This window comes from Dermacentor andersoni, chromosome 8, assembly GCF_023375885.2.
Source record: "Dermacentor andersoni chromosome 8, qqDerAnde1_hic_scaffold, whole genome shotgun sequence".
Taxonomy (NCBI): domain Eukaryota; kingdom Metazoa; phylum Arthropoda; class Arachnida; order Ixodida; family Ixodidae; genus Dermacentor; species Dermacentor andersoni.
This window is the reverse complement of record NC_092821.1, coordinates 77,792,429-77,806,501: the sequence shown is the minus strand read 5'-3', so window position 1 is coordinate 77,806,501 and position 14,073 is coordinate 77,792,429. Positions and strand designations below refer to the sequence as shown.

The 14,073-nt window shown below is 46.6% G+C and overlaps 1 long non-coding RNA gene and 1 pseudogene across 1 annotated transcript; both read left to right on the top strand.

Annotated features, from left to right (window-relative positions):
* The first annotated feature begins 266 nt into the window (after window positions 1-266).
* LOC140212970 (uncharacterized) lies at window positions 267-2,113 on the top strand (annotated as a pseudogene).
* Window positions 2,114-9,353: 7,240 nt separating this feature from the next.
* LOC140212907 (uncharacterized) lies at window positions 9,354-13,706 on the top strand. The gene is made up of 2 exons (XR_011889880.1): window positions 9,354-9,481; window positions 13,542-13,706. It is a non-coding gene; the product is annotated as an uncharacterized lncRNA (long non-coding RNA).
* Window positions 13,707-14,073: the final 367 nt, after the last annotated feature.

The window sequence follows — 14,073 nt, the reverse complement described above, 5'->3', positions numbered from 1 at the left end:
ATTGTATTTGGTTTAAATTTGTGTCCAGAAGCTTCGACAGCAATGTATTCGTGATGAGCGGACACCGTTTCCGAAAGCGATACTCAGATTCGCGGCGTGTAGGCTTAGAGTGGCTGTATTGGCTGAACATGGCCTCGAAGATGTTGCGGCGGCCCGGTCGGATTTCAGTGGCCGTAAGTTGCAAATGTTTGCTTGTTTCTACTCACTCTAGATGGCGCCATCAGTGTAACAAAGAATTTTATGCGTGTTTTTCACTCTGAATGAAGATGGAGGTCGAAAGAAAACGACGGCTGGCCGCAATGGCTGTTGTTTTGTCCGAATTCGATGATGACGAGTGTTTGTTTCACCGAAAGAGGTCTTGTTGGCCAATGGGCTATATCGCCAACAAGCATCTCGGTATGCAAAACCACTTGTACCGAGAGGTGTTGGTGAGTGACATCGAAGAATACCGGAGGCTGCTTCGAGTGACAAGAGAGCAGTTTGTTCAGTTGCTGTCGCGTGTGGGACCTCGCATAGGAAGGCAGGACACCGTGATGCGGCGAGCAATACCAGCGGAAACAAGGCTACAGGTGACGCTACGATACCTCGCTTCAGGCAAGTGACTCACGTTTTTTCATTTCCACTGAAAATATCGCTCCCATGCGTTGTATATCAGGCTCCTGGGTTTAAATTACGTGCGCAGTTTGAAAAATGCTCGCGCGTAGAGAAGGAATTGCACCGCCTATTGTGAAGTGCCTGCAAAGTCGTCAGATTTCAGGAAGTAGCAAAATAGTAAGGGTACGAAAGCTTTCTTAATATCTTGGCTATCCTTGATGTAAAAGTTCGTTGCCTTAGAATTTCTCTGCTAATTACTGATGATATGCTTTTTCTTTTTTTGTCGTATATGCAGGAGAGAGCCACCACTCTTTGAGTCGACAATTTCGGCTCGGCCACTCCAGTGTAAATGATATTATTCACCAAACGTGTACGGTGATTTATGAAGAGATAAAAAATGCCTTCCTGAAAAGGCCATGCACCGAAGATGAGTAGAAAGATGTAATCGGAGGTTTCAATCAAAACTGGAATTTTCCAAACTGCGTTGGAGCCATGGACGGGAAACATGTACTAATTACGAAGCCAGCGAATACTGGAACAGTGTACAGAAATTACAAGAAGAGCTTCAGCATTATACTGGTTGCCGTCGTTGATGCCAACTACAAGTTTTTGTGCACGGATGTTGGTGCACCCGGCTCACAAGGAGATGTGGGCGTCTGGCAAACGACGCCGCTACAAGTACGTGTATCAAACATGACGGCTGGTCTTCCAGAACTTGTGAAGGTCGCAAGCTCGCCCGATGTGCTCCTGCCACCCGTGTTCGTCGCAGGTGACGCCTTCCCTATAGGAAGAAACTTGATGAAGCCCTATGGGGGCTCTTCCTTAACAGAAGAGAAGACAATCTTTAATTACAGGTAATTTATGCCTCTATACTGAAGCGGCACTATGTGAAATGTAACGGTGATATCGAACACGTGATAACTCCGGAATTGTCGCAATTATGAAATAATAGAAAGCTTCGAGATGACCCAGTGTAATTAATGCATTTGCTGGGTTGGGGCAAGCAAACCTTACAGCAAACTTTACACATTGTAATATTTAGTGGTAGTTAAAACCTGCTGTCATCTTCTCCAGTGGTGTAACAGATATGAAACATAACGATTTGTGTTTGCATTGCAGGTTATCCAGGGCTCGGCGTGTCGTTGAGAACGCCTTTGGAGTACTTGGAAATCGATTCAGATTTCTGCACACTGTAATCAATGCTGAGCCCGAAAGGGTGATAGCAATGGTAAATGCCGCATGTGTATTGGGCACCTTTCTCGCCACCGACTTGCACTCTATTGACTCGAGTCCTGAGACGTCTACCGTATCACTGTTCTCTGCACAGCCCAGTTCCCGTGGAAGAATTAATGCTGTTGGTTCTGCAGTGCGAGAGAGTTTATGTGCATTTTTAAATGGCAGGGGTGCTGTGTCATGGCAGCAGCAATCAGCGCACTTGGATGCAAACGCATACAGAAGACCTTAAGGTTGTATAGAGACAATGCAAGCTGCACTTGTATTATGCTGTATCATGCATTAAACTTGTTTTGTGAAATTGAACATGCTGTCTATAATATAAGGGAGAAATCGTCTTGTGCCCTGCCAAAGTGTCGGCATTTTTAACTATGGGAATGACAAGTGAACTGCTAGAATACAAACAAAAAGTGTTTTATTCAAACAATTGAGTTTCTTTATAACTTCTCATTTGAGATGATGTCACACAAGCTTCCTCACTAAGTGTCCTGTTCACATAATTTTGCAGAGTCTTCAGCATGGCAGTTTGGCATGCGATAATGTCAGCCTTTGGAACGAGGCGCATGTGCGCAGCAACTAACTTTCCAAAGCATTCAGCTGCATCTTCGGACTGTGTAGCTTTTGCTGGCTGGTCCATGCTGGTTGCTATCTTTTGTAGCACATGCTGCCTTTGTATCCACATATCAGCTGACGACATAGCAGATTGTCGTCTTTTCCTGCCCACTGTTGAACGAAAGCTTGCAGCAGATGCCTTGCCAATCGGTACGTCAACCACGGTACTGCTGTCATCGTCCAGCGCTGTGGTCTCTGTATCCGTAGCATCTGGAGACTCATTGACTTGGGCTGTCTGCAGTAAGGAAAATAATTTATTAAGTCTCTTGTACTTCCACAATTTATCAGTTTCTTTTCAGACAACAACAAGAGGATCGTTTGCTATTCAAACCTATATAGTAATTATCTGCAAGCAATAACTTATTACTGCAGCACACAAACAGACATGCAAAATTTGAACTTAAGTGCGAAAACTATTATCATATCTCATCTACACCTAACAGCATTTGGAGCTACTTCAATATGCTTAACAAGGTATGTTAATGGACACGTATTACGGCATGTTGCTATTATAACATCTTACTGCAGCTAAGCGCACAATAAATAGCCCATATCTTCCAATATTTCATCTAGCAGAAGCGGTTTATCACACAGACGAAAAAAGGAAATTTACCTCTGAGCTCTCCGGCATAGCTTGGCGAGTTTGACCGCTCACCGAACGCTGGCAGGGCCCTTTCGCCGCATCCAGAAACTTCAGAATTTTAGAGAAGCGCCAACGGCCTTGGTAAACATCTGAGCATGCCATGCCGCTCTTTGTCGTCTCCACCTTCTTTTTCTCCAAGCGGTAGGTGCGCCTCTTATTGTCGAAGAAGCGTCGTAGGGCTTCTGTAAATGAAAACATATTTATTAGTACCACATAAAAATTTCGCTGTGTTGTTATGTCAGTCGCCATGTCATCACTACATGACATTGGCTTTCCCAGTGCATTTTTCTGATAGTGTGAATATCGTCCTTTATTAGAGTACAAGAAGACGAACTTGTTCCTTTTCTTTTTTTTTATCTTCCTTTTCTGTTCCATATGTCTAACACAAGAACACATATTATTCTTGTCTTAAATGAGTGTTTGCAGAAATACGTCCACTTGCTTGGTCTGTATAGACTGCAATATGTACAAATAAATAAATCACTTTGTCGTGGGAACGACGTCACACGTATAGACAACGTTTATTATTCCATTACAGTACGAAGACGTACGTGCTATTCTTCGACGGCTACTTCCGTGAATATCTTCACCTTCGCTGCAATATTGCGTATGACTAGCGTCGGTGGGCAGGGATGTCGGCATCCGCTAGTAACAGCGTTTGGGATCTATGCCACGGGCGCTTGATCAAACCTTGCGTTCTTATCGAGCGACCGTGCCTCTGCTGCAACAGCATGTTTGGCAGTAAGCAAACCAATCCTGTCACTCCTAGACGCCGACGTGTCCAACGCTATGTACACGAAGTCTATCCACGTGACAGCGTCCAAATATATAGTTAAGACTACTTACTGGTGTCGTATGGCCCGTGCGCTGGCCACTCCAGGTCCATTTCGCTGGCGATGCGCTGCCAAATCGTCTCCTTGGCTCTCGTATCGGCGTATTCGGTGAGCGTCATGTCCCACAACGCGGGGAACTGCTCTACCAGATGTAAAAAAAAACAGTTGCGTCGTCGCTCAGGCTCATTTCAGTGCCTCGTGTAGAGTCGCGCGCGCACAGACACGAATGATGTCAGCAGCGATGAAGCTGTCACAGAAAGATCTCAAAGCCGCGCTTGTTGCCAGACTGTAGAGCATGTTAGGCTAAATCGGCAGCATTCGACCCCCAAAATGCGGATGCGAAAAATAGCTCGGCATTTTCCGTCCGCGGGGGTCGCGGACGACGCGCGGACGGCAGAAATCCGTGACGCGTAGTCACGTGATGCGCCGTCCGTCGCGAGAAAGACGGATTTCGTCCGTCGTGTGGATCCACCATTACAGTACGCACGTATCACTTGGTTAGGAAGGTAAACGTTCTCACAAATAAAAGTAAATGCCTCCTCTTAAAAGGTAGCCCATTCTTTACTACTAAACGCCAGAGCAAATCGAAAGTAAGCATTCAGAGCGTCCATGCGGCAGCTAGTACACCACAGAGCAGCACAAAAAATACTTGAAAATCCCACTTGATGGAGAGTGGCAACAGAGATGCGAGCTTGCCAGTGAATCAGCCACATATCAACGGGTGTCTCTTGCACGACGCCAAGGTGCTTTTGGCGAACACTTTAGCACTTAGGAATTTGCTGCATGCGTAACCTGTGAGAAGGGAATGTGGAGAGAAAATGAGATTACGCGGATTAAGAATCTGCCACACACTGCACATAACTACGCACGAAATAGAAGTACACACTATACTGGCAAGTAAAAATTTGCGATTCTTTACGAGTGCCGCCGAGAAAAGGAAGAAATGGGTTGCTACGGTAAATTTTGGCTAAAACACGCACAGCGATGTTTCACAGCGGGAAAAAATATTCCCGGCTCTCTAGCAGAACCAAAGACCACGCGACAGTGCATACCGATACCAAGCAGATATCGAATTTTTGGGTAGAAGTCCAGCAGAAGGAATGACCTAAAGATAGCCGAGAGCGATGCAAGCGTGAGCGTGCATGTACGAGTGAGAACACGTGTGTACAGTCGCGATCTTTTTGACGGTGAACACCGGAGCGCGTGGCTTTCCGTACTGCGAGCGCAGTTTAGCGGCGACACCGAGAAGCAGTGCGCATGCGCAATGCGTCTGGCGTGTGAGAATTCTACCTTCGCGCGCATTGCGTCACGCAAGCACGCGCGTGTCGTCTGCTACACGCGCACCGCGACAAGGGAGCCCTGCACTGCAAGAGCGGTAACAATGTTGAAGATGAAATTACATTCCACACGATGCATGAATAAACTTGAAACTGTTACCTTTTGCCGACGTTCCTATACTTGTAGGCGTAACAGTGACCAGCCCTGTGTTCGAGGAAGGTATGTATTTGTTCTCATTACCACGTTTATCAGAGCAGCTGCTTAACCTCAGCATGTCCCGTGTTCCTGAAGACGAGAGCTCGAAAATAGTAAAACTTTCGCTGAAGGAATATTTTCAGCGCTTCATCGGCGCATTGGCGCACAAGCCCCTGAAAACTGTCAATAGGATCATCCAAGCATTCATGAAGGAAGGCCGCATTTCTGACTCCCCACATAGGCGTTGGGAAATGGTAGCGACAGATGAAGGAGACGCGCTTATGGTAGCTTCAGTAGTGGAGAAGCCCTTTCAGTCCACGAGGGAAGTGCGGGAGCAGCTCGATGTGGCCGCTTCAGTTCTTACCCTACGGCGACCCCCTCAGGTGCGCTGGATTGCGAAGTTATGCGGCTGCATAAAAACGCGTTCTCAGCGTTTCGAACAAGATGTCACGACTGCAATTTGCCGAAGCTCACGCCTTGTGGACTTCCGATGACTGGGCCCGAGTAATCTTCTCGGAGGAGTCGACTTTTTCAACACGTCAAAACCAGTGCGCGCGGCTGTGGCGCTCAAGAGGAACACGGTAAGAAAATTTTCTCTAGAGATTTGATTTTGTGTGAAGAACTAAATTTAATATACTTTCGATGCTGTTACGAGCCAGCCAATCTGCAGGGAGTCGCGGCGAGCGGACGCACCTGCGTGAACGTGTGGGGGCGCGCTGTCAAGATTTGCTGTCGGGCTTCTACACCGCATCGAGCGCCCTCTTACTTCAAAGCGCTACTGCAGTGAAATCTTGAAAAACGTGCTCCCTCCTTACGCCCACGCCGCTTTACCAGATGCCGGTTTCGTGTTTCAGCATGACCTTGCGCCGGTGCACACTGCGAAAATTGTGAAAGAGCACCTAGAAACTAGTAGGGTCCATCTGGTCTCCTGGCCGGCCAAGGGCGCCTACATGAACATGTGCGAAAATGTATGGGGCCGCATAAAAGCAGCCATGGTGCGGCACCCTATTCATTTGGCAACTGAGGACGAGCTGTGGGAAGATGTTTGCCAAGAGTGGGAGCATCTTAGAGCAAGTAACCTTGCGCCTGCCCTGTGCTCTTCCCTACGGTGTAGAATGACAGCACTTTTTGCCGCAAAATGGAATATGACAAAATAGTAAAGAAAATGAAACAGCGATTAATTCAAGTTTACAGCTATTACTATTCTAAGTCTTTCATTATCTTGTGAAAAATGCACAAAATAAAAGTTCAGACGTTTGCGTTTTTAGCTTGTTTTCTGCATTGTGTGACTAAAGGAACCCGGGAGAAAAGAAATCAAAAATTAGGTCACGATTTCCAGGTATTTAGCGTAACGCTAACAATGAGGAACAAACCATTTACATTGGAAACATCTCGATTATGCTTACAGTGATAATTCGGTCACTGCCGAGGAAACAAAAACAGCTAGCAGACAAGCGAGCGCTCCGATGACGTGAAGCGCGCGAAGGAAAGCTACTCTCGCCGCGCATGCGCACAGAGATTGTAAGGCGCCGCTTAACTGCGGTGGTAGTATCGAAGCCACGCGCTCCCGCGTTCACGCTCAAAAAGATTGCGACTGTACCGCTTGTTTGAAACTAGCCGCTCCGGCGTGGCTCCGATCATCCCGCGCTATTTGTGCGCAGATCGTCGCGTACACGCCCTTGCGCGTTTTGCGCGGTAGCACCGCGCAAACGGTGCTCGAGTGCGACGCTTAGCTCGAGGCGACAACGCGCCGATTGGCGCACCTTTCGCTTCTGCAAGCAATGCACATTCGGATCGGTCCAACTCAAAGAGGCAGCAGAGAGCGGTGGCATGTTTCGGTTATCGCCTATTAAAATTGTACAGTACGCCTTCAACGGCAACCTGCCGCGCTAGATAAAGGTGCTTACTGCGGTAGTTTTGGCGGTGATAGGCGATAAGGCGAGCCCGTCGGCGGCTGTGTTCTTTACCGACGTCGTCACCACACGTCTGTTCATTTGCGCTGTGTATCCGTGTACAGTCACCGCGCGGAAGCTGTGACTAATCGGTTGGCCGTTCTCCGCAAATAAGAGGCGAAATATATTTCGCGGTGCGCCGCATCATTAGCCTAAATCGAGGCGCGCTTAACCGCTACGGCTCAAAAGGTGATCACACTAGCCGTATGGTATACGATGAGCCACTACGGAAAAAAAAATTCTGATGTTCCACGTGCCAAACCGACGATCTGATTGAGGCACGTCGTAATTGGGTACTCCTTATTAATTTTGACTTCCTGGAAATTTTTACGTGCATACAATGCACAATGCACGAGCGTTTTTGCATTCCGCTCCTTTGGAATGCGGCCGCTGCAGGGATCGTATCCACGACCTCGAGCCCCTAATTGCCACGCCGGCTGCCATAGTTACGAAATGCGTAAGCGTGAAGTGCAACGCTGCCTTCTGGTACGAGTGTGGTACAAGCGTAGCACAGCTGCACACCTGCTGCACAATTATTTGTCGCGGTTCTCCTAAGCTCATAGTGCCTGCCTAAATACCTTGAAAGGCAGCGCGCCTCTCACGTATCGGAACGCGATAACAAGCGCTTAGACGGCCCACGTGGGCCCCCATGAAAGATGACGTGGCCACTGTACAAAATTATTACTGCGCGGAGAAGCCGATCCTTATGTTCCAATTGTGTTCTCTCAGACAAATGAAGGAAACGTTATTAGGCAGGAACAAATGAAGCAATGCAATTTTACGCAAATGGGGCGCCGCTGCCTCTTCGCCTACCATTGCTTCAAACGAAGTGACGGCGGCAGCGAGAGTTATGCTATCTTCGGCTGGTCGTTTCTGAGCACTCTGGAGTGCTCTCGCGAGCGGCGTTGTCTTCGACTGGTTGAAAGAGGGTGCGCGCCCTGCGTTCGGCTGGTTCTTCTCGATTGCTCTCCTCTATCTTGGATCGCTCTGAGGCGCTCCGAGCCCTGTCGTCGGAGCAGTCATCGAGATTGAAACGTCATCGCAGCGCCGCGTCGCTGCTGTTGGCGACGGCCCACCGTAACCTTGGCAACCTAGGCCACTGCATGCTGGCGTCTCGACGAACGTTCGTCCCGCCGGCACGTCCGCCGGCTTTTTGGGCAGCGCCGGGAGCTTTTGATAGGCGAAACATCGGACGTTGGCAGTAGTCACGTGGTTTCGCATCAGCAATTTCCTCCTCCGAGAGTGAGTCGCACGTTCGGTTTGCGCGCTTGTCCCCTTCCTTTGAGCTCGGGAAACGACCGATCTACCCGACTCTGCTTCGGGGCATACAGGCGACCAGTCGAAGATACCATTAGTATCGCGCGCATTTGCTCCAGGGCATGCGGTTTGCTTGAAGAAAGTGAATGGTGTGCTTAACATTTCACGCTCGTCAATGTCAAAATAGAAAAAAAAGGCTACGTGCCCAAGAAAACGAGATTACTTACCTATCTTCAGAAGTGCGGCTGCGACTGTTTCGGGGTGCCTTCTCTCCAACAGGCACCATGACCTCTGCCGCGCAGCTCATCAAAACAGCCCAGCTCGCACATCAGTCGAAGACTAGTAGCTGGGTGAGCCAACCACTTCAACGGATAAACGTTCCACTTATCGTCGTTAAAGCATTTAAAGCATTTAAAGCATTTAAAGCTTGACGCACTAAAATGTGCGTCTTGATGTCCGACAAGAAAAAAATACTTACATCAAAAAGCACGATGCGTGGACCACCGCACAACTGCAACCGAATAACTGAGTCCGAAAGCCGTTCACAACTTCACTATCGTATTCAGTTATAAAAACCTTTCAAACACAAAATAACGGCACTGAAAAACCACTAATTAGTTAGCAATAATTTTTCATCAACTAAGCTTCATAAATTTTTAAGAACAACCTAATTTGTAGCGTAAACAACAAACACTACTTCCAAAAAATGGCCGTGTCTGCTGTGCCCGGGGCACAGCAGACGAAAGGGGCCCGAAATGTCTACGTTCACCCATGACGTCACGTCCGCTATAACCCATGATGTCACATCCGCTCATTTCCATGGCGGCCGTCTTACGGAGCCGGCTGCGCTGCGAAACGGTCCGTATTCCGTGCCCACTTAGAGCGTGAGTAATTCATCTTTCCACGCTATATGCGTGTAATAAAGGATTGGGGCTGTGAGCTGTTTGATGCGTTACCATTAGGTACCTTGTGCGCATATTTTGCCTCATGGCCGCGTCAAATTGCAGCCGGCATGTGGAATGGGCCGTGGCATCTTATATGGAGCTGCTCATGTGAGTGGTATTGCCTCCGTCAGGATCGTCAGTGCGTGCACAGAACCATTCAGTAGTCTGATTCAGGGGAGGGTACGCGTAAGAACGAGGACGTAAGAAAACACTGGCATGACGAGCTATTCCGTCAGATCGCGTTGCATCGCGCTTTTTTTCTAGGACCATCTCGCTCGAGCGAGAGGATCTTAGAACAGCATTACTACAGCTTTTTTACAGCTTTGCTGCGGCTCATTTAATCATCACCTGCATTCTTTTAATAATACAAATGACATCGCTGCGCGGAAGAGCGTCTCTTGAAGTTTCCAAACAAGAGCCAATGCCGCCGTCCCTGCTGCATACACGCTTACCTTTCCTAACGCACCTAAGACGCTGCACTAGCTCTGCTACTGCGTGGTACAGGGTCACTGTGATAATAAAATTAAAAAGAACAAACGAAATTAATGCAGAAAATGTCAAAACGTTGCCAAGCGTGATAAACGGACCTGCCTCGCTAGATGAATTGAAGAAATCGGCGTCCTGAAGTCAGCTTCGCCGCAGTAGACTAGTGTTACGCGGTGAAGCATGTCAGAACTGAAGAGTGACCGCTTTCACCGACATATATGTGTTCCTTAATGATGTACTTGTGGAGCTGCCGTCTCCTATTACATTACGCGCGCCGAGGCGCCTAAGTGTACAGGCCGGCCTTCAGCGCTATTTTTTTCGGACGTGGCTGTGATTCTTTGAACCGTTGGTTTGTCGACCTCGTAAGCCAGTTAATGTTTACACGGCCATTTTTTTCTGAACTGTTGATTTCTTCCATAATAGCTACGTAATTTCGTAGTTTCCTGTTCAACTGCTTTGGTCATATGCGAGTCAAGGTGTTCTCTGTAGCCGAGCGCAGTTTTCGAAAGCGAAACGACGCTTTTGCATCAGCATATAGTGCCGTCGCCCATTTACAACACAGTCAATGTCATCTTGTATGTCACTGGGAAACCGCCGAACGCAGGGAACTCACTCGCATGCGGGGAACTGCATAACTAGCCACTGGATTAGCGTGCCTCTTGGGAAGCTGCTTTGCATCAAAGGCCAGGTACCCTTGCTATGATTCACCGCAAAACATGTATGTCTAACTGCTTAACATATTTGTATTGCGTTGAAGCTAACCTTATGGAACCGAATTTCGCAACGCTTTTTACACACCTGCATCTCTACCAGCCGCTACCAAACGCTTGTCGGTACGTTTCTTGGCAAAGGTCCAGCTAAATCCCCCCTGTTGGAAGTGGGGGGGGTCTCACGTATAGGAAAACTGCCAAGGAAAGCAGTTGCCCTGATGAAGACACGCTCCCCTGTCGAAACATTTGCACCAGCCTGTTCGACCACCGTTATCACCGCAACATATTTGTGTGTTGCGGTGAAGCATGTCAATATTGGGAAAGATTTACGTGAATCTGGAATGTATGGTTTCTGTCAGTGACGAACCTAATGTTCTACTCTCAACAAAGCAGATTTTCGTGGCAGGATGCATGATGTCTTGAGAACTTTTGTTGGCTAAAGCCATACATGCCAGGTTAGCTCTTGTCACATTAATACGCTTTACCGCAATACACAAGAGGCCGCGCTGCAGGACACGCCCGCCGTAGTTAGCCAAAACCTTACGTGACCGTTCACTGCAAAACACCTCCTGTATTGCGGTGAATCGTAATAAAGCACATTTGTCAGTTTAGAATGTAAAGACCCTTGCCCTTCGCTTTTGTAACATTATGACTCAGTTTAATGAGAACATGTATTCACTGCTAAAAACATCCACATTGAAATAGAGATATGAACACTCATGGCAGCCTGTGTGATGTTTTATCCCTTTACTTTTTTGTGTACCTGTCACGCTGCCATTATTAAATTTTCCTGTACTTCGTTAGGTGCTGACGTACATAACATTACATCATAAAGAGCCACTGTGTAATTAGTGTTCAAGGACCAGTGTGATGGCTTTTCTCAAGAAAGGTTTGGGTTATGTTGTTGTGAAGGTTTTTTTTAGAGAGGTGGCTTTCTGAGAAGAAATCAGATGTCAGGAAATAGACCTCAATGGCACAGTAATCTTGGCTGCCTTTTGCTAAAACGTGCCCGAGACATAATTGAGTGATTTGCACTTGCAACTGGACAGCAGCCCTAGCTTGGAAGACCAGTGATATGGTATATTTTATCAAACTAGGTGACACATAGCATTACCAGTCTGAATAGAGACCTGTTTAAATGTTTGTCACCTTTAACAACTAGATTTTCGACCATGAATTCAGAAAAATCTGTAACACATTTAGAACCTAGATTTTAAATGCTGTATAAGTTGGCTTCTTGTTCACTGCAGCTGTGCTCGGCTTCTGTCCAAACAGGAGAGCACTTCTGCACAGCTTACTAGGGAACATTCTTATTTATATACCTTCTTTTTATTTATCTCGCCTACAATCACAATCAAATGTTTATAGCACATGAATGTGCTGTGCATGAATCTTAACTTACAATGCCATGTTCAACAGCACAATGCATGTAGCTTGTGTTGGTCCATTCAAGCTAAGCATTGCTACAGCCTTTAACTGTAGGTATCATGGTATGAGAGCAGAGAAATGGATATGCAAAGACAGTTAGGCACATTGAGACAACATCTTTGTTGTGTGTGAAAAGGTGACAGATACACAATATGGGGAGAACGCATGCACTTTCATATTTTCTCGCGCTCAAAAAAAGCCGGAGGAATAAGGTTTCTTCACTGTGCCATCACGGAATCAGGGTGTAGACGAGCCGTATGTAAAAATACTGAAAGATATCTATAGCGGCTCCACAGCCACCATAGTCCTCCATGAAGCAAGCAAAAAAATCCCAATAAAGAAAGGCGTCAGGCAGGGAGATACGATCTCTCCAATGCTATTCACAGCGTGTTTACAGGAGGTATTCAGAGACCTGGATTGGGAAGAATTGGGGATAAAAGTTAATGGAGAATACCTTAGTAACTTGGGATTCGCTGATGATATTGCCTTGCTTAGTAACTCAGGGGACCAATTGCAATGCATGCTCACTGACCTGGAGAGGCAAAGCAGAAGAGTGGGTCTAAAAATTAATCTGCAGAAAACTAAAGTAATGTTTAACAGTCTCGGAAGAGAACAGCAATTTACAATAGGCAGCGAGACACTGGAAGTCGTAAGGGAATACACCTACTTAGGGCAGGTAGTGACGGCGGATCCGGATCATGAGACGGAAATAATCAGAAGAATAAGAATGGGCTAGGGTGTGTTTGGCAGGCATTCTCAGATCATGAACAGCAGGTTGCCATTACCCCTCAAGAGAAAAGTATATAATAGGTGTGTCTTACCAGTACTCACCTACGGTGCAGAAACCTGGAGGCTTACGAAAAGAGTTCTACTCAAATTGAGGACGACGCAACGAGCTATGCAAAGAAGAATGATAGGTGTAACGTTAAGGGATAAGAAAAGAGCAGATTGGGTGAGGGAACAAACGCGAGTTAATGACATCTTAGTTGAAATCAAGAAAAAGAAATGGGCATGGGCAGGACATGTAATGAGGAGGGAAGATAACCGATGGTCATTAAGGGTTACGGACTGGATCCCAAGGGAAGGGAAGCGTAGCAGGGGGCGGCAGAAAGTTAGGTGGGTGGATGAGATTAAGAAGTTTGCAGGGACGGCATGGCCACAATTAGTACATGACCGGGGTTGTTGGAGAAGTATGGGAGAGGCCTTTGCCCTGCAGTGGGCGTAACCAGGCTGATGATGACTGTGCCATAGAAACTATATGTTTGCTCTCAAAGGTAATTCTGATTCATTGGATATGTTCCTGTGCTGTGTTTATTTTCTTGAGTGTGCTTTAGTTTTTGCACGTTAATGTTTCAAACTCGTTTTTATTTTCACAGACTGAACATCCCACGTCTTGGTTTGACTTCCTGGTACAGGATACTTGCACTTAGCATGGAGTGATGAAGCAGAGCAGTATACTTTTATTAAATGTGCAGATTTTAGCAGTATAACAGCCGTTCATTAAAAAAACGTGTGCTGAAAATAAAGTGTACTTACCCACATTCCTTGTTGTCTATTTATTTATTTATTAATACTGTCAACCCTCGTAGAGGGTCATAACAGAGAGGACAATACAATTACATAAATCAAATATAGACAATGTCAATGTACGTAAAGTTGCTTAACACTTGTCAATTCACAGTGAATAACATGTTCACTTGAATGCTGTTCAGCACACTTCTGATATTCATCAAAATGCGTACAATGAATATCAAGTCGCACATATCACTTGGCACTTCAAAACTAAATCGAAAACTTTCATAAATATGCCTCAGCAGCATTTTCAAAGTCGGCGACATCTTTTAGGCTAACAATAGCGTTTGGCAATTGGTTCCACATTTCTATCGCATCCAGGAAAAATGAGTATCG